Genomic DNA, 22,901 nt, shown 5'->3' with positions numbered 1-22,901 from the left:
CATTAATCTGAGACTGCAGCACCTCCCACACTGGCAGACTGGGACTGCAGCTTCGTTAATCTAAGGTTGCAGCACCTCCCATACTGGAAGACTGGGATTGCAGCCTCATTAATCTGGGATTGCAGCGCCTCCCATACTGGCAGACTGGGACTGCAGCCTCGTTAATCTGAGGTTGCAGCGCCTCCCAATACTGGCAGACTGGGACTGCAGCCACCTTAAACTGGGATTGCAGCGTCTCCCCTACTGGCAGACTGGGACTGCAGCCCCGTTATTGAGACTGCAGCGCCTCCCCTACTGGCAGACTGGCACTGCAGCCCCGTTATTGAGACTGCAGCGCCCCCAATACTGGCGGACAGAGGCAGCAGCTCCATTAATGGGAGACTGAGACTGCAGCGCCCCCTCTACTGGCAGACTGGGACTGCAGCCCCATTCATGGGAGACTGAGACTGCAGCGCCCCCAATACTGGCAGACTGGGACTGCAGCCCCATTAATGGGAGACTGGGTCTGCAGCCACGTTAATGGGAGACTGGGACTGCAGCCACGTTAATCTGAGACTGCAGCACCTCCCATACTGGCAGACTGGGACTGCAGCTTTGTTAATCTAAGGTTGCAGCACCTCCCATACTGGCAGACTGGGATTGCAGCCTCAATATCTGAGACTGCAGCGCCCCCAATACTGGCAGACTGGGACTGCAGCCTGGTGAACCTGAGATTGCAGCGCCTCCCCTACTGGCAGACTGGGACTGCAGCCTCGTTAATCTGGGATTGCAGCGCCTCCCAAAATGGCAGACTGGGATTGCAGCCCCGTATTGAGACTGCAGCGCCTCCCATACTGGCAGACTGGGACTGCAGCCTCGTTAATCTGGGATTGCAGCACCTCCCATACTGGCAGACTGGGACAGCAGCCTCGTTAATGGGAGACTGAGACTGCAGCGCCCCCAATACTGGCAGACTGAGACTGCAGCCACGTTAATCTGAGGTTGCAACGCCTCCCATACTGGCAGACTGGGACTGCAGCCTTGTTAATCTAAGACTGTAGCGCCTCCCCTACTGGTAGACTGGGACTGCAGCCTCGTTTATTGGGATTGCAGCGCCCCCGCTACTGGCAGACTGGGATTGCAGCCTCGTTAATCTGGGTTTGCAGCGCCTCCCATACTGGCAGACTGGGACTGCAGCCTCGTTATTAAGACAGCAGCGCCTCCCATACTGGCAGACTGGGACTGCAGCCTCATTACTGGGATACTGAGACTGCAGCGCCCCCAATACTGGCAGACTGGGACTGCAGCCTCGTTAATCTGAGGTTGCAGCGCCTCCCATACTGGCAGACTGGAACTGCAGCTTCCTTAATCTGAGATTGCAGCGTCTCCCCTACTGGCTGACTGGGACTGCAGCCACATTAATCTGGGATTGCAGCGCCTCCCATACTGGCAGACTGGGACTGCAGCCTCATTAATTTGAGGTTGCAGCGCCTCCCATACTGGCAGACTTGGACTGCAGCCATGTTAATCTGGGATTACAGAGCCTCCCATACTGGCAGACTAGGATTGCAGCCTCGTTATTGAGACTGCAGCATGGTTTTACGAAGGGGATGTCATGTTTGACAAATTTGCTCGAATTCTTTGAGGATGTAACATACAGGGTTGATAAAGGGGAACCAGTGGATGTAGTGTATTTGGACTTCCAAAAGGCATTTTACATGGTTCCACACAAAAGATTACTGATCAAGATAAAAAATCACGGGATTGGGGGTAATATACTGGCATGGGTGGAAGATTGGCTATCTAACAGAAAACAAAGAGTTGGGATAAATTGTTCGTTCTCGGGCTGGCAATCAGTAACTAGTGGTGTTCCGCAGGGGTCAGTGCTGGGACCCCAACTCTTTACAATCTATATTAACGATTTGGAGGAAGGGACGGAGTGCAACATATCCAAATTTGCCGACGATACAAAGATGGGAGGGAAAGCAGTGAGTGAGGAGGACATAATAAACCTGCAAAAGGACATAGACAGGCTAAGTGAGTGGGCAGAGATTTGGCAGATGCAATATAATGTTGGAAAGTGTGAGGTTATGCACTTTGGCAGAAAAAATCAAAGAGCAAGTTATTATCTAAATGGAGAGAAACTGCAAAGTGCTACAGTACAAAGGGATCTGGGGGTCCTGGTGCATGAAACACAAAAAGTTAGTATGCAGGTGCAGCAGGTGATCAGGAAGGCCAATGGAATCTTGGCTTTTATTGCAAGGGGGATGGAGTATAAAAACAGGGAAGTCTTGCTGCAGTTATACAGGGTATTGGTGAGGCCACACCTGGAATACTGTGTGCAGTTTTGGTTTCCATATTTAAGAAAAGATATACTTGCTCTCGAGGCGGTTCAGAGAAGGTTCACTCGGTTGATTCCAGAGATGAGGGGGTTGACGTATGAGGAAAGGTTGAGTAGGTTGGGACTCTACTCATTGGAGTTCAGAAGAATGAGAGGCGATCTTATCGAAACATATAAGATTGTGAGGGGGCTTGATCGGGTGGATGTGGTGAGGATGTTTCCACTAATGGGTGAGACTAGAACTAGGGGGCATAATCTAAGAATAAGGGGCTACCCTTTGAAAACTGAGATGAGGAGAAACTTCTTCACTCAGAGGGTAGTTAATCTATGGAATTTGCTACCCCAGAGAGCTGTGGAAGCTGCAACATTAAATAAATTTAAAATGGAGATAGGCATTTTCCTAGCAGATAAGGGAATTAGGGGTTACGGGGAGAGGGCAGGGAAGTGGATGTGAGTCTAGATTCAAATCATCCATGATCCTATTGAATGGCGGAGCAGGCCCGAGGGGCCGTATGGCCTACTCCTGCTCCTATTTCTTATGCTCTTATGTTCCCATACTGGCAGACTGGGACTGCAGCCTCGTTATTGAGATTGCAGCACCTCCCATACTGGCAGACTGGGACTGCAGCCCCGTTAATCTGGGATTGCAGCGCCCCCAATACTGGCAGACTGGGACTGCAGCCTCGTTAATCTGAGATTGCAGCGCCTCCCATACTGGCAGACTGAGACTGCAGGCATGTTAATCTGGGATTGCAGCGCTCCCATACTGGCAGACTGGGACTGCAGCCTCATTAATCTGAGATTGCAGCGCCTCCACTACTGGCAGAATGGGACTGCAGCCCCGTTAATCTGAGACTGCATCGCCTCCCCTACTGGCAGACTGGGACTGCAGCCTCGTTAATCTGAGATTGCAGCGCCTCCCATACTGGCAGACTGGGTCTGCAGCCTCGTTATTGAGACAGCAGCGCCTTCGATACTGGCAGACTGGGACTGCAGCCACGTTAATCTGAGATTGCAGCGCCCCCAATACTGGCAGACTGGGACTGCAGCCTCGTTAATCTGAGGTTGCAGCGCCTCCCATACTGGCAGACTGGGACTGCAGCCACGTTAATCTGAGATTGCAGTGCCTCCAATACTGGCAGACTGGGACTGCAGCCTCGTTAATCTGAGATTGCAGCACCTCCCCTACTGGCAGACTGGGACTGCAGCCTCGTTAATCTGAGATTGCAGTGCCTCCCCAACTGGCAGACTGAGACTGCAGCCCCGTTAATCTGAGATTGCAGCGCCTCCCATACTTGCAGACTGCGACTGCAGCCTCGTTAATTTGAGATTGCAGCGCCCCCAATACTGGCAGACTGGGACTGCAGCCTTGTTATTGAGACAGCAGCGCCTCCCATACCGGCAGACTGGGTCTGCAGCCTCGTTAATCTGAGATTGCAGCGCCTCCCACACTGGCAGACTGGGTCTGCAGCCTCGTTAATCTGAGATTGCAGCGCCTCCCATACTGGCAGACTGGGACTGCAGCCTCGTTAATCTGGGATTGCAGCACCTCCCCTACTGGCAGACTGAGACTGCAGCCTCGTTAATCTGAGATTGCAGCGCCCCCAATACTGGCAGACTGGGACTGCAGCCTCGTTAATCTGAGATTGCAACGCCCCCAATACTGGCAGACTGCGACTGCAGCCTCGTTAATCTGGGATTGCAGCACCTCCCATATTGGCAGACTGGGACTGCAGCCTCGTTAATCGGGTATTGCATCGCCCCCAATACTGGCAGACTGGGACTGCAGCCTCGTTAAATCTGAGATTGCAGCACCTCCCATACTGGCAGACTGGGACTGCAGCCTCGTTAATCTGGTATTGCATCGCCCCCAATACTGGTAGACTGGGACAGCAGCCTCGTTAATCTGGGATTGCAGCGCCTCCCATACTGGCAGACTGGGACTGCAGCCTCGTTAATCTGAGGTTGCAGCGCCTCCCATACTGGCAGACTGGGACTGCAGCCTTGTTAATCTGGGATTGCAGCGCCTCCCAATACTGGCAGACTGGGACTGCAGCCTCGTTAATCTGAGGTTGCAGCGCCTCCCATACTGGCAGACTGGGACTGCAGCCTTGTTAATCTGGGATTGCAGCGCCTCCCAATGCTGGCAGACTGGGATTGCAGCGTCTCCCCTACTGACAGACTGGGACTGCAGCCCCGTTTTTGAGACTGCAGCGCCTCCCCTACTGGCAGAATCGGACTGCAGCCCAGTTATTGAGACTGCAGCGCCCCCAATACTGGTAGACTGAGGCAGCAGCTCCATTCATGGGAGGCTGCAGCGCCCCCAATACTGGCAGACTGGGACTGCAGCACCATTAATGGGAGAATGAGACTGCAGCGCCCCCAATACTGGCAGACTGGGACTGCAGCCACGTTAATGGGAGACTGGAACTGCAGCCACGTTAATCTGAGATTGCAGCGCCTCCCACACTGGCAGACTGGGACTGCAGCCTCGTTAATCTGAGATTGCAGCGCCTCCCATACTGTCACACTGCGTCTGCAGACTCGTTAATCTGAGGTTGCAGCACCTCCCCTACTGGCAGACTGGGACTGCAGCCTCGTTAATCTGAGATTGCAGCGCCTCCCACACTGGCAGATGGGACTGCAGCCTCGTTAAGCTGAGATTGCAGCGCCTCCCCTACTGGCAGACTGAGACTGCAGCCTCTTTAAACTGAGATTGCAGCACCTCCCACACTGGCAGACTGGGACTGCGGCCTCGTTAATCTGAGATTGCAGCGCCTCCCACACTGGCAGACTGGGACTGCAGCCTCGTTAATCTGAGATTGCAGTGCCTCCCATACTGGCAGACTGCGACTGCAGCCTCGTTAATCTGAGATTGCAGCGCCTCCCATACTGGCAGACTGGGACTGCAGCCCCGTTAATCTGGTATTGCAGCGCCCCCAATACTGGCAGACTGCGACTGCAGCCTCGTTAATCTGGGATTGCAGCACCTCCCATATTGGCAGACTGGGACTGCAGCCTCGTTAATCGGGTATTGCAGCGCCCCCAATACTGGCAGACTGGGACTGCAGCCTCGTTAATCTGGGATTGCAGCGCCTCCCATACTGGCAGACTGGGACTGCAGCGTCTCCCCGACTGACAGACTGGGACTGCAGCCCCGTTTTTGAGACTGCAGCGCCTCCCCTACTGGCAGAATCGGACTGCAGCCCAGTTATTGAGACTGCAGCGCCCCCAATACTGGTAGACTGAGGCAGCAGCTCCATTAATGGGAGGCTGCAGCGCCCCCAATACTGGCAGACTGGGACTGCAGCCACGTTAATGGGAGACTGGGACTGCAGCCACGTTAATCTGAGACTGCAGCACCTCCCATACTGGCAGACTGTGACTGCAGCTTCGGTAACTAAGGTTGCAGCACCTCCCATACTGGCAGACTGGGATTGCAGCCTCATTAATCTGAGACTGCAGCGCTCCCAATACTGGCAGACTGGGACTGCAGCCTGGTTACTCAGAGATTGCAGCACCTCCCCTACTGGCAGACTGGGACTGCAGCCTCGTTAATCTGGGATTGCAGCGCCTCCCAAAATGGCAGACTGGGATTGCAGCCCCGTATTGAGACTGCAGCGCCTCCCATACTGGCCGACTGGGACTGCAGCCTTGTTAATCTGAGATTGCAACACCTCCCACACTGGCAGACTGGGACTGCAGCCTCGTTAATCTGGTATTGCAGCGCCTCCCACACTGGCAGACTGGGACTGCAGCCTCGTTAAGTCCGAGATTGCAGCACCTCCCATACTGTCAGACTGGGACTGCAGCCTCGTTAATCTGGTATTGCAGCACCCCCAATACTGGCAGACTGGGACTGCAGCCTCATTAAATCTGAGATTGCAGCGCCTCCCATACTGGCAGACTGGGACTGCAGCCTCGTTAATCTGGGATTTCAGCGCCTCCCATACTGGCAGACTGGGACTGCAGCCTCGTTAATCTGAGGGTGCAGCCCCTCCCAATACCGGCAGACTGGGACTGCAGCCACCTTAATCTGGGATTGCAGCGTCTCCCCTCCTGGCAGACTGGGACTGCAGCCCCGTTATTGAGACTGCAGCGCCTCCCCTACTGGTAGACTGGGACTGCAGCCCCGTTATTGAGACTGCAGCGCCCCCAACACTGGTAGACTGAGGCAGCAGCTCCATTAAAGGAAGACTGAGACTGCAGCGCCCCCAATACTGGCAGACTGGTACTGCAGCCCCATTAATGGGAGACTGAGACTGCAGCGCTCCCAATACTGGCAGACTGGGACTGCAGCCCCATTAATGGGAGACTGGGTCTGCAGCCACGTTAATGGGAGACTGGGACTGCAGCCATGTTAATCTGAGACTGCAGCACCTCCCATACTGGCAGAATGGGACTGCAGCTTCGTTAATCTAAGGTTGCAGCACCTCCCATACTGGCAGACTGGGATTGCAGCCTCATTAATCTGAGACTGCAGCACCCCCAAGACTGGCAGACTGGGACTGCAGCCTCGTTAATCTGAGATTGCAGCGCCTCCCCTACTGGCAGACTGGGACTGCAGCCTCGTTAATCTGGGATAGCTGCGCCTTCCAGAATGGCAGACTGGGATTGCAGCCCCGTATTGAGACTGCAGCGCCTCCCATACTGGCAGACTGGGACTGCAGCCTTGTTAATCTGAGATTGCAACGCCTCCCATACTGGCAGACTGGGACTGCAGCCTCGTTAATCTGAGATTGCAGCGCCTCCCATACTGGCAGACTGGGACTGCAGCCTCGTTAATCTGGTATTGCAGCACCTCCCATACTGGCAGACTGGGACTGCAGCCTCATTAATGGGAGACTGAGACTGCAGCGCCCCCAATACTGGCAGACTGGGACTGCAGCCACGTTAATCTGAGGTTGCAACGCCTCCCACACTGGCAGACTGGGACAGCAGCCTCGTTAATCTGAGACTGTAGCGCCTCCCCTACTGGTAGACTGGGACTGCAGCCTCGTTAATTGGGATTGCAGCGCCCCCGCTACTGGCAGACTGGGACTGCAGCCTCCTTATTGAGACTGCTGCGCCTCCCATACTGGCAGACTGGGACTGCAGCCTCATTAATTTGAGGTTGCAGCGCCTCCCATACTGGCAGACTTGGACTGCAGCCACGTTAATCTGGGATTACAGCGCCTCCCATACTGGCAGACCAGGATTGCAGCCTCGTTATTGAGACTGCAGCACGGTTTTACGAAGGGGATGTCATGTTTGACAAATTTGCTCGAATTCTTTGAGGATGTAACATACAGGGTGGATAAAGGGGAACCAGTGGATGTAGTGTATTTGGACTTCCAAAAGGCATTTGACAAGGTTCCACACAAAAGATTACTGATCAAGATAAAAAATCACGGGATTGGGGGTAATATACTGGCATGGGTGGAAGATTGGCTATGTAACAGAAAACAAAGAGTTGGGATAAATGGTTCGTTCTCGGGCTGGCAATCAGTAACTAGTGGTATTCCGCAGGGGTCAGTGCTGGGACCCCAACTCTTTACAATCTATATTAACGATTTGGAGGAAGGGACGGAGTGCAACATATCCAAATTTGCCGACGATACAAAGATGGGAGGGAAAGCAGTGAGTGAGGAGGACATAAAAAACCTGCAAAAGGACATAGACAGGCTAAGTGAGTGGGCAGAGATTTGGCAGATGCAATATAATGTTGGAAAGTGTGAGGTTATGCACTTTGGCAGAAAAAATCAAAGAGCAAGTTATTATCTAAATGGAGAGAAACTGCAAAGTGCTACAGTACAAAGGGATCTGGGGGTCCTGGTGCATGAAACACAAAATGTTAGTATGCAGGTGCAGCAGGTGATCAGGAAGGCCAATGGAATCTTGGCTTTTATTGCAAGGGGGATGGAGTATAAAAACAGGGAAGTCTTGCTGCAGTTATACAGGGTATTGGTGAGGCCACACCTGGAATACTGTGTGCAGTTTTGGTTTCCATATTTAAGAAAAGATATACTTGCTCTCGAGGCGGTTCACAGAAGGTACACTCGGTTGATTCCAGAGATGAGGGGGTTGACGTATGAGGAAAGGTTGAGTAGGTTGGGACTCTACTCATTGGAGTTCAGAAGAATGAGAGGCGATCTTATCGAAACATATAAGATTGTGAGGGGGCTTGATCGGGTGGATGCGGTGAGGATGTTTCCACTAATGGGTGAGACTAGAACTAGGGGGCATAATCTAAGAATAAGGGGCTGCCCTTTCAAAACTGAGATGAGGAGAAACTTCTTCACTCAGAGGGTAGTAAATCTATGGAATTTGCTACCCCAGAGAGCTGTGGAAGCTGCAACATTAAATAAATGTAAAATGGAGATAGACATTTTCCTAGCAGATAAGGGAATTAGGGGTTACGGGGAGTGGGCAGGGAAGTGGACGTGAGTCTAGATTCAAATCATCCATGATCCTATTGAATGGCGGAGCAGGCCCGAGGGGCCGTATGGCCTACTCCTGCTCCTATTTCTTATGTTCTTAAGTTCCCATACTGGCAGACTGGGACTGCAGCCTCGTTATTGAGATTGCAGCACCTCCCATACTGGCAGACTGGGACTGCAGCCCCGTTAATCTGGGATTGCAGCGCCCCCAATACTGGCAGACTGGGACTGCAGCCTCGTTAATCTGAGATTGCAGCGCCTCCCATACTGGCAGACTGGGTCTGCAGGCTCTTTATTGAGACAGCAGCGCCTTCCATACTGGCAGACTGGGACTGCAGCCACGTTAATCTGAGATTGCAGCGCCCCCAATACTGGCAGACTGGGACTGCAGCCTCGTTAATCTGAGGTTGCAGCACCTCGCATACTGGCAGACTGGGACTGCAGCCATGTTAATCTGAGATTGCAGCGCCCCCAATACTGGCAGACTGGGACTGCAGCCTCGTTAATCTGAGATTGCAGCGCCCCCAATACTGGCAGACTGGGACTGCAGCCTCGTTAATCTGAGAGTGCAGCACCCCAATACCGGCAGACTGGGACTGCAGCCGCGTTAATCTGAGACTGCAGCGTCTCTCATACTGGCAGACTGGGACTTCAGCCCCGTTATTGAGTCTGAGATTGCAGCGCCTCCCATACTGGCAGACTGGAACTTCAGCCCCGTTTTTGTGTCTGAGAGTGCAGCGCCTCCCATACTGGCAGACTGGGACTTCAGCCCCGTTATTGAGTCTGAGATTACAGCGCCTCCCATACTGGCAGACTGGGACTGCAGCCACGTTAATCTGAGACTGCAGCGTCCCCAATTCTGGCAGACTGGGACTGCAGCCTCGTTAATCTGAGATTGCAGCGCCTCCCCTACTGGCAGACTGGGACTGCAGCCTCGTTAATCTGGGATTGCAGCGCCTCCCATACTGGCAGACTGGGACTGCAGCCTCATTAATCTGAGACTGCAGCGCCTCCAATACTGGCAGACTGGGACTGCAGCCTCGTTAATCTGAGATTGCAGCGCCCCCAATACTGGCAGACTGGGACTGCAGCCTCGTTAATCTGAGATTGCAGCACCTCCCCTACTGGCAGACTGGGACTGCAGCCTCGTTAATCTGGTATTGCAGCGCCTCCCATACTGGCAGACTGGGACTGCAGCCTTGTTAACCTGGGATTGCAGCACCTCCCATACTGGCAGACTGGGACTGCAGCCTCGTTAATCTGGTATTGCAGCGCCCCCAATACTGGCAGACTGGGACTGCAGCCTCGTTAAATCTGAGATTGCAGCACCTCCCATACTGGCAGACTGGGACTGCAGCCTCATTAATCTGGGATTGCAGCGACTCCCATACTGGCAGACTGGGACTGCAGCCTCGTTAATCTGAGGTTGCAGCGCCTCCCAATACTGGCAGAGTGGGACTGCAGCCACCTTAATCTGGGATTGCAGCGTCTCCCCTACTGGCAGACTGGGACTGCAGCCCCGTTATTGAGACTGCAGCGCCTCCCCTACTGGCAGACTGGGACTGCAGCCCCGTTATTGAGACTGCAGCGCCCCCAATACTGACGGACAGAGGCAGCAGCTCCATTAATGGGAGACTGAGACTGCAGCGCCCCCAATACTGGCAGACTGGGACTGCAGCCCCATTAATGGGAGACTGAGACTGCAGCGCCCCCAATACTGGCAGACTGGGACTGCAGCCCCATTAATGGGAGACTGGGTCTGCAGCCACGTTAATGGGAGACTGGGACTGCAGCCACGTTAATCTGAGACTGCAGCACCTCCCATACTGGCAGACTGGGGCTGCAGTTCGTTAATCTAAGGTTGCAGCACCTCCCATACTGGCAGACTGGGATTGCAGCCTCATTATCTGAGACTGCAGCGCCCCCAATACTGGCAGACTGGGACCGCAGCCTGGTTAACCTGAGATTGCAGCGCCTCCCCTACTGGCAGACTGGGACTGCAGCCTCATTAATCTGGGATTGCAGCGCCTCCCAAAATGGCAGACTGGGATTGCAGTCCCGTATTGAGACTGTAGCGCCTCCCATACTGGCAGACTGGGAAACCAGCCTTGTTAATCTGAGATTGCAACGCCTCCCATGCTGGCAGACTGGGACTGCAGCCTCGTTAATCTGAGATTGCAGCGCCTCCCATACTGGCAGACTGGGACTGCAGCCTCGTTAATCTGGGTTTGCAGCATCCCCAATACTGGCAGACTGGGACTGCAGCCTCGTTAATGGGAGACTGAGGCTGCAGCGCCCCCAATACTGGCAGACTGAGACTGCAGCCACGTTAATCTGAGGTTGCAACGCCTCCCATACTGGCAGACTGGGACTGCAGCCTTGTTAATCTGAGAATGTAGCGCCTCCCCTACTGGTAGACTGGGACTGCCGTCTCGTTAATTGGGATTGCAGCGCCCCCCCTACTGGCAGAGTGGGACTGCAGCCTCGTTAATCTGGGTTTGCAGTGCCTCCCATACTGGCAGACTGGGACTGTGATATACCTATCAATTCATCCAATGAAAAGCGACGAGTTAAGAAAGTAACTGTAGGTTTTTATTGGCTAAATAACAGAGCCCACCCTCGTGGGTGATCGGATCCAACAAGGAGGAATACCAGCCAGTCGACCACCTTTATACCTGGGCAGGTAGGTGGAGCCATGGGCGGAGTCAGCAGTGGTCAGCCCAGGTATAACAGTGTGACAAGAGGCGACCTCGTATAGTGATACAACAGTGTGAACAGTGATAACGATATAACAGTGCTAACTATAGTGTAACGATAGTGAACGATAAAAGTGGTTTACCACATTCACCCCTTGCTTAGATTTGAGTCCGGCGGGGTGAAGTGTACTACCAGTTCTGGTAAGTCAGTCTGTCCGGAGGCCTCGTAAGCCTTTCTGATCGTCGCAGCGGCGGTGTTGCATTCTCCGGTGTTGATGCTGGTGTCTGCGTGGTCGGCGAAGGCTCGTGAGGTTCCGGCATGCCGTCTACCTGAGCTGGAATTGGGGGGGGGGGGTGGGGGGGGGTAAAGGTGGTGTCTCCGGAATGCCTAGGAGACTGTGTCCTCCTGCCCGTCCGGGTAAGCCACATAGGCGTATTGGGGGTTGGCGTGCAGGAGGTTCACCTTCTCGACCAGGGGGTCCGTTTTATGGGTCCTCACGTGCTTTCGCAGCAGGACGGGCCCCGGGGAGGTCAGCCAGGTTGGTAGTGTGGTTCCCGTAGTCGACTTCCTGGGGAAAACAAACATTCGTTCATGGGGGGTGGCGTTAATGGCAGTGCAAAGTAGTGACCGGATGGAGTGCAGGGCTGCCGGGAGGACTTCCTGCCAGCGGGAGGTTGGGAGGCCCTTAGACTTTAAGGCTAAGAGGACGGCCTTCCATACCGTCGCGTTCTCTCTTTCTACCTGGCCGTTCCCTCGGGGGTTGTAGCTGGTGGTCCTGCTTGCAGCAATACCTCTCGCTGGTAGGAACTGACGGAGTTCCTCGCTCGTGAAGGAGGAGCCCCGGTCACTATGTATATAGTTTGGGAACCCGAACAAGGCGAAGAGGTCGTTCAGGCATTTGATGACCGTGGTACTGGTCATGTCTGGGCAGGGGAAGGCAAAGGGGAAACGGGAGTACTCATCAACAATGTTGAGGAAGTACACATTACGGTCAGAGGACGGGAGGGGCCCCTTAAAGTCGATGCTCAGGCGCTCGAAGGGGCGGGTGGCCTTGATCAGGCTTGCTCTGTCCAGCCTAAAGAAGTGCGGTTTGCACTCGGCACAGGTCTGGCAGTTCCTGGTTATGGTCCTGACCTCCTCGATGGAGTAGGGCAGGTTGCGGGCCTTAATGAAGTGGTAAAGTCTGGTGACCCCGGGGTGGCAGAGGTCGTTGTGGAGGGTCTGAAGTCTATCACTTTGCGCGCTGGCGCATGTAATTCGTGACAGAGCATCAGGGGGATCGTTCAGCTTACCTGGCCGGTACAAGATATCATAATCATAGGTGGATAGTTTGATTCTCCACCTCAATATCTTGTCATTCTTGATTTTGCCCCTCAGCTTGTTATTAAACATAAAAGCGACCGAACGCTGGTCGGTGAGGAGGGTAAATCGTTTGCCTGCCAGGTAATGCCTCCAGCGTCGTACCGCCTCCACAATCGCTTGGGCCTCCTTCTCGACCGACGAGTGTCGGATCTCAGGGCCCTGTAGGGTCCTTGAGAAGAAGGCCACTGGTCTCCCCTCCTGGTTAAGGGTAGCGGCTAGGGCGAAGTCGGATGCATCGCTCTCCACTTGGAAGGGGATGGACTCGTCCACTGCGTGCATTGTGGCCTTGGCGATGTTTCCCTTAACGAGGGAGAAGGCCGCGCACGCTTCCTCCGTAAGGGGGAAGGATGTGGACTTCATGAGGGGTCTGGCTTTGTCTGCATAATTGGGCACCCATTGGGCATAGTAGGCGAAGAGCCCCAGGGTTCTCTTCAGAGCCTTTGGACAGTGGGGGAGGGGTAGCTCCATGAGGGGACGCATTCTTTCGGGGTCGGGGCCGATGACTCCGTTCTCTACTACACAGCCGAGAATGGCAAGGCGCGAGGTGTTAAACACACATTTCTCCTTATTGTAGGTGAGGTTCAGCCGTTGGGCCGTACGGAGGAATCTCTCCAGATTAACGTCATGGTCCTGCCGGTCGCGGCCGCAGATGGTGACGTTATCTAGATAGGGGAACGTGGCTTGCAGCCCGTTCTGGTCAACCATCCGGTCCATCTCCCTTTGGAAGACCGAAACCCCGTTGGTGACGCCGAAGGGAACTCTAAGGAAGTGGTAGAGGCGGCCGTTCGCCTCGAAGGCTGTATACTGGCGGTCCTCAGGGCGGATAGGGAGTTGGTGATTGGCCGACTTAAGGTCGATGGTGGAGAATACCCGGTACTGCGCAATCTGATTGACCATATCAGATATGCGGGGAAGGGGGTATGCGTCCAGCTGGGTGTACCTGTTTATGGTCTGGCTGTAGTCGATGACCAGGCGGTTTTTATTGCCGGTCTTAACGACCACGACCTGGGCACGCCAGGGGCTGGTGCTCCCCTCGATGATGCCCTCCTTCAGGAGACGCTGCACCTCAGAGCTAATGAAAGCTCTGTCCCCGGCGCTGTACCGCCTGCTCTTGGTCGCGACGGGTTTGCAGTCGGGGGTGAGGTTAGCGAACAGGGAAGGTGGCGGGACCTTGAGGGTGGATAGGCCGCAGGTGTTACGCGGTGGGCGGTTTAAAATCTGTTGGTTGTCGACTGTGAGTGGGGGGAGGGGTCCGCCGTATGCTAGCATGACGCTTTGGAGGTGGGATTGGAAGTCTAGCCCTAGTAGGATGGCGGCGCATAGCTGGGGAAGGACGAGGAGTTTAAAATTTTTATACTGCGTACCCTTAACCGATAGGGTCACAACACAGTAGCCGCTGATGTCTGTGGCGTGGGATCTCGATGCCATCGAGATCCGGTTGCGCGTTGGCAGGACAGGGAGGGAGTAGTGGCTCACCGTGTCTGGGTGGATGAAACTCTCCGTGCTTCCGCTGTCGAACAGGCAGGTCGTGGCGTGGCCGTTTACTCTGATGTCCATCATTGACTTGGACAGGTGATGCGGGCGGGCTTGGTCCAGTGAGACGGAGGCTAGTGTATAGCTGAGCGAGTCGTTGTAGTCTGCGGGTGAGGCGGTAGTCGGGTCTAGAGGCACGGTGGCGGTCGAGCGTGGTGGGTAAAATGGCGTCTCCCACGAGGTTGGACAAAATGGCGGAGAAGATGGCTGCCCCCGTAACTCACATGAGGCACTGCTGGTGTCGGTTGCCTGTATCAAAGATGGCCGCCCCCATGACTCACATGTGGGGATTCTGGCCTCTGTTGCCTTGAAGGAAGATGGCCGCCCCCACAGCTCGCATGAGGCACTGCTGGCCTCTGATGATCCACCTCTGCAGGCCTTAGCGAAGTGGCCTTTCTTCATACAGTTTGAGCAGGTAGAGTTCCTGGCTGGGCAGCGCGACCTCGGGTGTTTTGCCTGGCCACAGAAGAAGCAGACGGCGGCCTGATCGCAGGGCTCCGATGTCGGAGCCGGTACCGGGGGTGGCGGTCTCGGTCGGGTCCGGGACGCCGACGCTGAGGTAGGTCCCAGGGGGGGTGCTGCGGGGGGTATCGCGGTCGGGGTCGGTCCCAAGTCCCAGGGTCGCGAGTTACAGTACCTTGAGTATGCCTCGAGGTCCCGATGGGCCACCTCTAGAGAGAGAGCGAGGGCTGCAGCTTTGTCCAGGTCGAGGTCCCTTGCTTCCAGTAGTCTTTGCTGTGAGTAGTCGGACCGCAGGCCTTTCACGAAGGCATCGCGGACATTGTCTTCAGTATTTTCTGCCGCCGTTACCGCTTTAAAGTTACAGTCTCTGCCGAGTGCTTGTAGCACCCGTAAAAATTCCTCCACGGGCTCTCCTGGCTGTTGCGGGCGGGATCTCAAGAGGTGTCTGGCATACATGGAATTTACCGGGGTTTGGTACTGTCTTTTCAGCCGGTTGATGGTGTCCTCGTATGTTTTGAGGTCCCGGATGAGTGCGAATACTTTAGGGCTCACTTGGGCGTTCAGAACTCTTAGCATGGATTTCTGAGGCACGCCGGATTCTCCCAGGTAGGCTTCGAAGCAGCTCAGCCAGTGTTCAAAGTCGAGGGCTGAGTTTGCTGCCTGTGGATTTAGGTCCAGGTACAGTGGTCTGAGGGCTCGCAGCCAGGCAGGCTGCTGTGGCTGTTGTAGCTGGGCGTCTGGCTGGTCGCTTGGCTGGTCGTTTGACTGCTCAAGTGTCGACATTTTAAAATTTAGCCAATAAAATTGATATACCTATCAATTCATCCAATGAAAAGCGATGAGTTAAGAAAGTAACTATAGGTTTTTATTGGCTAAATAACAGAGACCACCCTCGTGGGTGATCGGATCCAACAAGGAGGAATACCAGCCAGTCGACCACCTTTATACCTGGGCAGGTAGGTGGAGCCATGGGCGGAGTCAGCAGTGGTCAGCCCAGGTATAACAGCGTGACAAGAGGCGACCTCGTATAGTGATACAACAGTGTGAACAGTGATAACGATATAACAGTGCTAACTATAGTGTAACGATAGTGAACGATAAAAGTCGTTTACCACAGACTGCAGCCTCGTTATTGAGACAGCAGCGCCTCCCATACTGGCAGACTGGGACTGCAGCCTCATTACTGGGATACTGAGACTACAGCGCCCCCAATACTGGCAGACTGGGACTGCAGCCTCGTTAATCTGAGGTTGCAGCGCCTCCCATACTGGCAGACTGGAACTGCAGCTTCCTTAATCTGAGATTGCAGCGTCTCCCCTACTGGCCGACTGGGACTGCAGCCACATTAATCTGGGATTGCAGCGCCTCCCATACTGGCAGACTGGGACTGCAGCCTCGTTAATCTGGGTTTGCAGTGCCTCCCATACTGGCAGACTGGGACTGCAGCCTCCTTATTGAGACTGCAGCGCCTCCCATACTGGCAGACTGGGACTGCAGCATCGTTACTAGGAGACTGAGACTGCAGCGCCCCCAATACTGGCAGACTGGGACTGCAGCCTCGTTATTCTGAGGTTGCAGCACCTCCCATACTGGCAGACTGGAACTGCAGCTTCCTTAATCTGAGATTGCAGCGTCTCCCCTACTGGCCGACTGGGACTGCAGCCACATTAATCTGGGATTGCAGCGCCTCCCATACTGGCAGACTGGGACTGCAGCCTCATTAATTTGAGATTGCAGCGCCCCCAATACTGGCAGACTGGGACTGCAGCCTCGTTAATCTGAGATTGCAGCGCCTCCCCTACTGGCAGACTGGGACTGCAGCCTCGTTAATCTGGGATTGCAGCACCTCCCATACTGGCAGACTGGGACTGCAGCGTCGTTAATCTGAGATTGCAGCGCCTCCCATACTGGCTGACTGGGACTTCAGCCCCGTTATTGAGTCTGAGATTGCAGCGCCTCCCATACTGGCAGACTGGGACTACAGCCCCGTTATTGTGTCTGAGACTGCAGCGCCTCCCATACTGGCAGACTGGGACTTCAGCCCCGTTATTGTGTCTGAGACTGCAGCGCCTCCCATACTGGCAGACTGGGACATCAGCCCCGTTATTGAGTCTGAGATTGCAGCGCCTCCCATACTGGCAGACTGGGACTGCAGCCACGTTATTGAGTCTGAGATTGCAGCGCCTCCCCTACTGGCAGACTGGGACTGCAGCCACGTTAATCTGAGACTGCAGCGCCCCCAATACTGGCAGACGGGTACTGCAGCCTCGTTAATCTGAGATTGCAGCGCCTCCCCTACTGGCAGACTGGGACTGCAGCCTCATTAATCTGGGATTGCAGCGCCTCCCATACTGGCAGACTGGGACTGCAGCCTCGTAAATCTGAGACTGCAGCGCCTGCAATACTGGCAGACTGGGACTGCAGCCACGTTAATCTGAGATTGCAGCGCCCCCAATACTGGCAGACTGGGACTGCAGCATCATTAATCTGAGATTGCAGTGCCTCCAATACTGGCAGACTCGGCCTGCAGCCTCGTTAACCTGAGATAGCAGCGCCTCCCACACTGGCAGACTGGGACTGCAGCCTCGTTAATCTGAGATTGCAGCGCCTCCCCTACTGGCAGACTGGGACTGCAGCCTCGTTAATCTGAGATTGCAGCACCTCCCCTACTGGCAGACTGAGACTGCAGCCTCGTTAATCTGAGATTGCAGCGCCTCCCACACTGGCAGACTGCGATTGCAGCCTCGTTAATCTGAGATTGCAGTGCCCCCAATACTGGCAGACTGGGACTGCAGCCTCGTTAATCTGAGATTGCAGCGCCTCCCACACTGGCAGACTGGGACTGCAGCCTCGTTAATCTGGTATTGCAGCGCCCCCAATACTGGCAGACTGCGACTGCAGCCTCGTTAATCTGGGATTGCAGCACCTCCCATACTGGCAGACTGGGACTGCAGCCTCGTTAATCAGGTATTGCAGCGCCCCCAATACTGGCAGACTGGGACTGCAGCCTCGTTAAATCTGAGATTGCAGCGCCTCCCATACTGGCAGACTGGGACTGCAGCCTCGTTAATCTGGCATTGCAGCGCCTCCCATACTGGCAGAGTGGGACTGCAGCCTCGTTAATCTGAGGTTGCAGCGCCTCCCAATACTGGCAGACTGGGACTGCAGCGTCTCCCCTACTGACAGACTGGGACTGCAGCCCCGTTATTGAGACTGCAGCGCCTCCCCTACTGGCAGAATGGGACTGCAGCCCCGTTATTGAGACTGCAGCACCCCCAATACTGGTAGACTGAGGCAGCAGCTCCATTAATGGGAGACTGAGACTGCAGCGCCCCCAATACTGTCAGAATGGGACTGCAGCCCCATTAATGGGAGAATGAGACTGCAGCGCCCCCAATACTGGCAGACTGTGACTGCAGCCACATTAATCTGAGACTGCAGCACCTCCCACACTGGCAGACTGGGACTGCAGCTTCGTTAATCTAAGGTTGCAGCACCTCCCATACTGGAAGACTGGGATTGCAGCCTCATTAATCTGAGACTGCAGCGCCCCCAATACTGGCAGACTGGGACTGCAGCCTGGGTACTCTGAGATTGCAGCGCCTCCCCTACTGGCAGAATGGGACTGCAGCCTCGTTAACCTGGGATTGCAGCGCCTCCCAAAATGGCAGACTGGGATTGCAGCCCCGTATTGAGACTGCAGCGCCTCCCATACTGGCAGACTGGGACTGCAGCCTAGTTAATCTGAGATTGCAACGCCTCCCATACTGGCAGACTGGGACTGCAGCCTCGTTAATCTGGTATTGCAGCGCCCCCAATACTGGCAGACTGGGACTGCAGCCTCGTTAAATCTGAGATTGCAGCACCTCCCATACTGGCAGACTGGGACTGCAGCCTCGTTAATCTGGTATTGCAGTGCCCCCAATACTGGCAGACTGGGACTGCAGCCTCATTAAATCTGAGATTGCAGCGCCTCCCATACTGGCAGACTGGGACTGCAGCCTCGTTATTCTGGGATTTCAGCGCCTCCCATACTGGCAGACTGGGACTGCAGCCTCATTAATCTGAGGTTGCAGCCCCTCCCAATACGGGCAGACTGGGACTGCAGCCACCTTAATCTGGGATTGCAGCGTCTCCCCAACTGGCAGACTGGGACTGCAGCCCCGTTATTGAGACTGCAGCGCCTCCCCTACTGGTAGACTGGGACTGCAGCCCCGTTATTGAGATTGCAGCACCTCCCATACTGGCAGACTGGGACTGCAGCCTCATGAATGGGAGACTGAGACTGCAGCGCCCCCAATACTGGCAGACTGGGACTGCAGCCACGTTAATCTGAGGTTGCAACGCCTCCCATACTGGCAGACTGGGACTGCAGCCTCGTTAATCTGAGACTGTAGCGCCTCCCCTACTGGTAGACTGGGACTGCAGCCTCGTTATTGAGACTGCAGTGCCTCCCATACTGGCAGATTGGGACTGCAGCCTCGTTACTGGGAGACTGAGACTGCAGCGCCCCCAAAACTGGCAGACTGGGACTGCAGCCTCGTTAATCTGAGGTTGCAGCGCCTCCCATACTGGCAGACTGGAACTGCAGCTTCCTTAATCTGAGATTGCAGCGTCTCCCCTACTGGCTGACTGGGACTGCAGCCACATTAATCTGGGATTGCAGCGCCTCCCATACTGGCAGACTGGGACAGCAGCCTCATTAATTTGAGGTTGCAGCGCCTCCCATACTGGCAGACTTGGACTGCAGCCACGTTAATTTGGGATTACAGCGCCTCCCATACTGGCAGACTAGGATTGCACCTCGTTATTGAGACTGCAGCATGGTTTTACGAAGGGGATGTCATGTTTGACAAATTTGCTCGAATTCTTTGAGGATGTAACATACAGGGTGGATAAAGGGGAACCAGTGGATGTAGTGTATTTGGACTTCCAAAAGGCATTTGACAAGGTTCCACACAAAAGATTACTGATCAAGATAAAAAATCACGGGATTGGGGGTAATATACTGGCATGGGTGGAAGATTGGCTATCTAACAGAAAACAAAGAGTTGGGATAAATGGTTCGTTCTCAGGCTGGCAATCAGTAACTAGTGGTGTTCCGCAGGGGTCTGTGCTGGGACCCCAACTCTTTACAATCTATATTAACGATTTGGAGGAAGGCACCGAGTGCAACATATCCAAATTTGCCGACGATACAAAGATGGGAGGGAAAGCAGTGAGTGAGGAGGACATAAAAAACCTGCAAAAGGACATAGACAGGCTAAGTGAGTGGGCAGAGATTTGGCAGATGCAATATAATGTTGGAAAGTGTGAGGTTATGCACTTTGGCAGAAAAAATCAAAGAGCAAGTTATTATCTAAATGGAGAGAAACTGCAAAGTGCTACAGTACAAAGGGATCTGGGGGTCCTGGTGCATGAAACACAAAATGTTAGTATGTGTGGTAAACCACTGTCATACCTGTCTGTGTCTGTATGTGTATTCCACTAGGTACAGGTCTGGACATGCCTCGGCTGACTCCTCCCACTATTCCAGGTATATAAGTGACTACCTCCCAGTCCCTTAGTATTCTGGACGGGTCGACCACTCGAGACAAGACCTTCATTCTTTAGTTAATAAAAGCCTGATTGTTACTCGCTCAACTTCAGTCTTTTGAGTAATTGATGGCGCATCAATTTTATTAACTAAATTTTTTATAATGGAGAAGATCCTCACACCAGCATGCCTGGACCTGGACAGTCGGGAAGCGGACGCTTCCACCAAGTTTGCTCACTGGCTCACGTGCTTCGAGACATTCCTGACTGCCTCCACTGCGGTCGAAACGGATGCGGACAAACTGTCTGTCCTGATCTCCAAGGTGAACCACCGAGTGTACTCAGTCATCCGGGATGCGACCTCGTACACAGCCGCCCTCCAGCTCCTCAAGACCCAGTACACGCGCCCTGTGAACGAAGTTTACGCTAGGCACCTTCTGGGGAGTCGCAAGCAACAACCTGGGGAATCGACTGAGGAATACCTCCAAGCACTGTCCGTGCTTGGCCGGGCCTGTGGGTGTAAGGCGGTAACGCCCACTAAGTACACGGAGGAACTGATCCGGGATGCCTTTGTAGCGGGCCACAGGTCCAACTACACCCGACAGCGACTGCTGGAGCAGAGTGACCTCACCCTCGACAAAGCCTCCGACATCGCACTAACGCTGGACGCAGCCTTCCGGGGCATGGATGCCTACTCCTCTGCACCGTGGACGCCGCGGGGAACGACAACCTGGGACACGGTAGGACAGCCCCATAGCACCGTGCCACCCCAGCCACAGCCCAACAACGGCCCAACTACCGCAGCAGTGTCCCAAAGCCAGACAGCAGTATCCCAAGGCCAGAAATGCTACTTCTGTGGCCAGGCCAAACACCCCAGAGCGCGCTGCCCGGCGAAGAATGCAACCTGCTCGGGCTGCGGGAAAAAGGGACACTACGCCAGCGTCTGCAAGGCCAAAGCCACCCCGAACGCCAGCAGCGCCGCGTGTGGGCCGTGCGAGCCGCCATCTTGGGCCTCCCCAGCCATGTGCGAACCACCGCAGCAGCAGCCATCTTGGACGACTCCAGCCACATGGGAATCATGGGCGCCGCCATCTTGGACACCAGCCGGGACGCAGCAGACCGCCAACCCCCACCCATCTGATACTCGCAGCGACACACCGACCCCTACGCTGGCCTCTGTGACGCTGGACCAAACGAGACCGCACCAGTTAGCTCGGTCCAAAATGGACGTTAAGGTAAACGGCCATGCAATAAACTGCCTTTTTGACTCCGGGAGCACAGAGAGCTTCATCCACCCCGACACGGTGCGGCGTTGCTCTCTCCCAGTCCTGCCTGCGCACCAGCGGATTTCTATGGCCTCCGAGTCCCAGTCAGCGGACATTGGCGGCTACTGCGTGGTGACACTAGTAGTAGACGGGACTGTGTTCAATAATTTTAAACTCCTGGTCCTGCCCGACCTCTGCGCTGCCGTTCTACTGGGGTTGGATTTCCAGTGCCACCTCAAAAGCGTTACGATGGCGTACGGTGGCCCCCTCCCCCCACTCACAGTCCGCAGCCAGCAGCCTCCAAATTGCCCGCCGCGCACTAGATGCAACCTCTCCACACTCAGAGTCCCACCCCCCCCACTGTTTGCTAACCTCACCCCTGACTGTAAGCCCATCGCCACAAAGAGCAGGCGATACAGTGCCGGGGACAGGGTTTTCATCAAAACCGAAGTGGAACGGCTCCTGAAGGAGGGGATTATTGAGGGCAGCTCCAGCCCCTGGCGAGCCCAGGTTGTGGTCGTTAAGACCGGCGAGAAACAACGCCTGGTCATCGACTACAGCCAAACAATAAACCGCTACACCCTGCTGGACGCCTACCCACTCCCCCGCATAGCTGACATGGTCAACCAGATCGCGCAGTACCGCGTCTTTTCGACCATTGACCTGAAATCAGCGTACCACCAGCTCCCCATCAGCCCTGAAGACCGCCAGTATACTGCTTTTGAGGCAAACGGCCGCCTCTATCACTTCCTTAGGGTTCCCTTCGGCGTTACCAACGGGGTCTCCGTCTTCCAAAGGGAGATGGACCGGATGGTCGATCAAAACGAGCTGCAGGCCACTTTCCCTTACCTAGATAATGTGACCATCTGCGGCCATGACTTGCAGGACCATGACGCAAACCTCGAGAAATTCCTCCGCACCGCCCAACTCCTGAACCTGACATATAACAAGGAGAAGTGCATATTCCGCACAGACCGCCTCGCCATCCTTGGCTGTGTTGTAGAACACGGGGTCATCGGTCCCGACCCGGACCGGATGCGTCCCCTTATGGAACTCCCACTGCCCCACTGCCTAAAAGCTCTGAAGAGGTGCCTAGGGTTTTTTTCCTACTACGCTCAGTGGGTCCCCTACTATGCAGACAAAGCCCGTCCGCTGATCAAGTCCACCTCTTTTCCCGTGACGGCAGAGGCCCGCTTAGCCTTCCACCGTATCAAGGAAGACATTGCCAAAGCCACCATGCACGCAGTGGACGAATCCATCCCCTTCCAGGTGGAAAGCGATGCGTCCGACTTCGCTCTGGCCGCCACC

The sequence above is a fragment of the Somniosus microcephalus genome, unplaced genomic scaffold (assembly GCF_052327205.1).
Source record: "Somniosus microcephalus isolate GS21.2 unplaced genomic scaffold, FLI_Smic_1.0 unresolved_chr7, whole genome shotgun sequence".
In the NCBI taxonomy this organism is placed as follows: Eukaryota; Metazoa; Chordata; class Chondrichthyes; order Squaliformes; family Somniosidae; genus Somniosus; species Somniosus microcephalus.
This window is presented reverse-complemented; position numbering follows the sequence as displayed.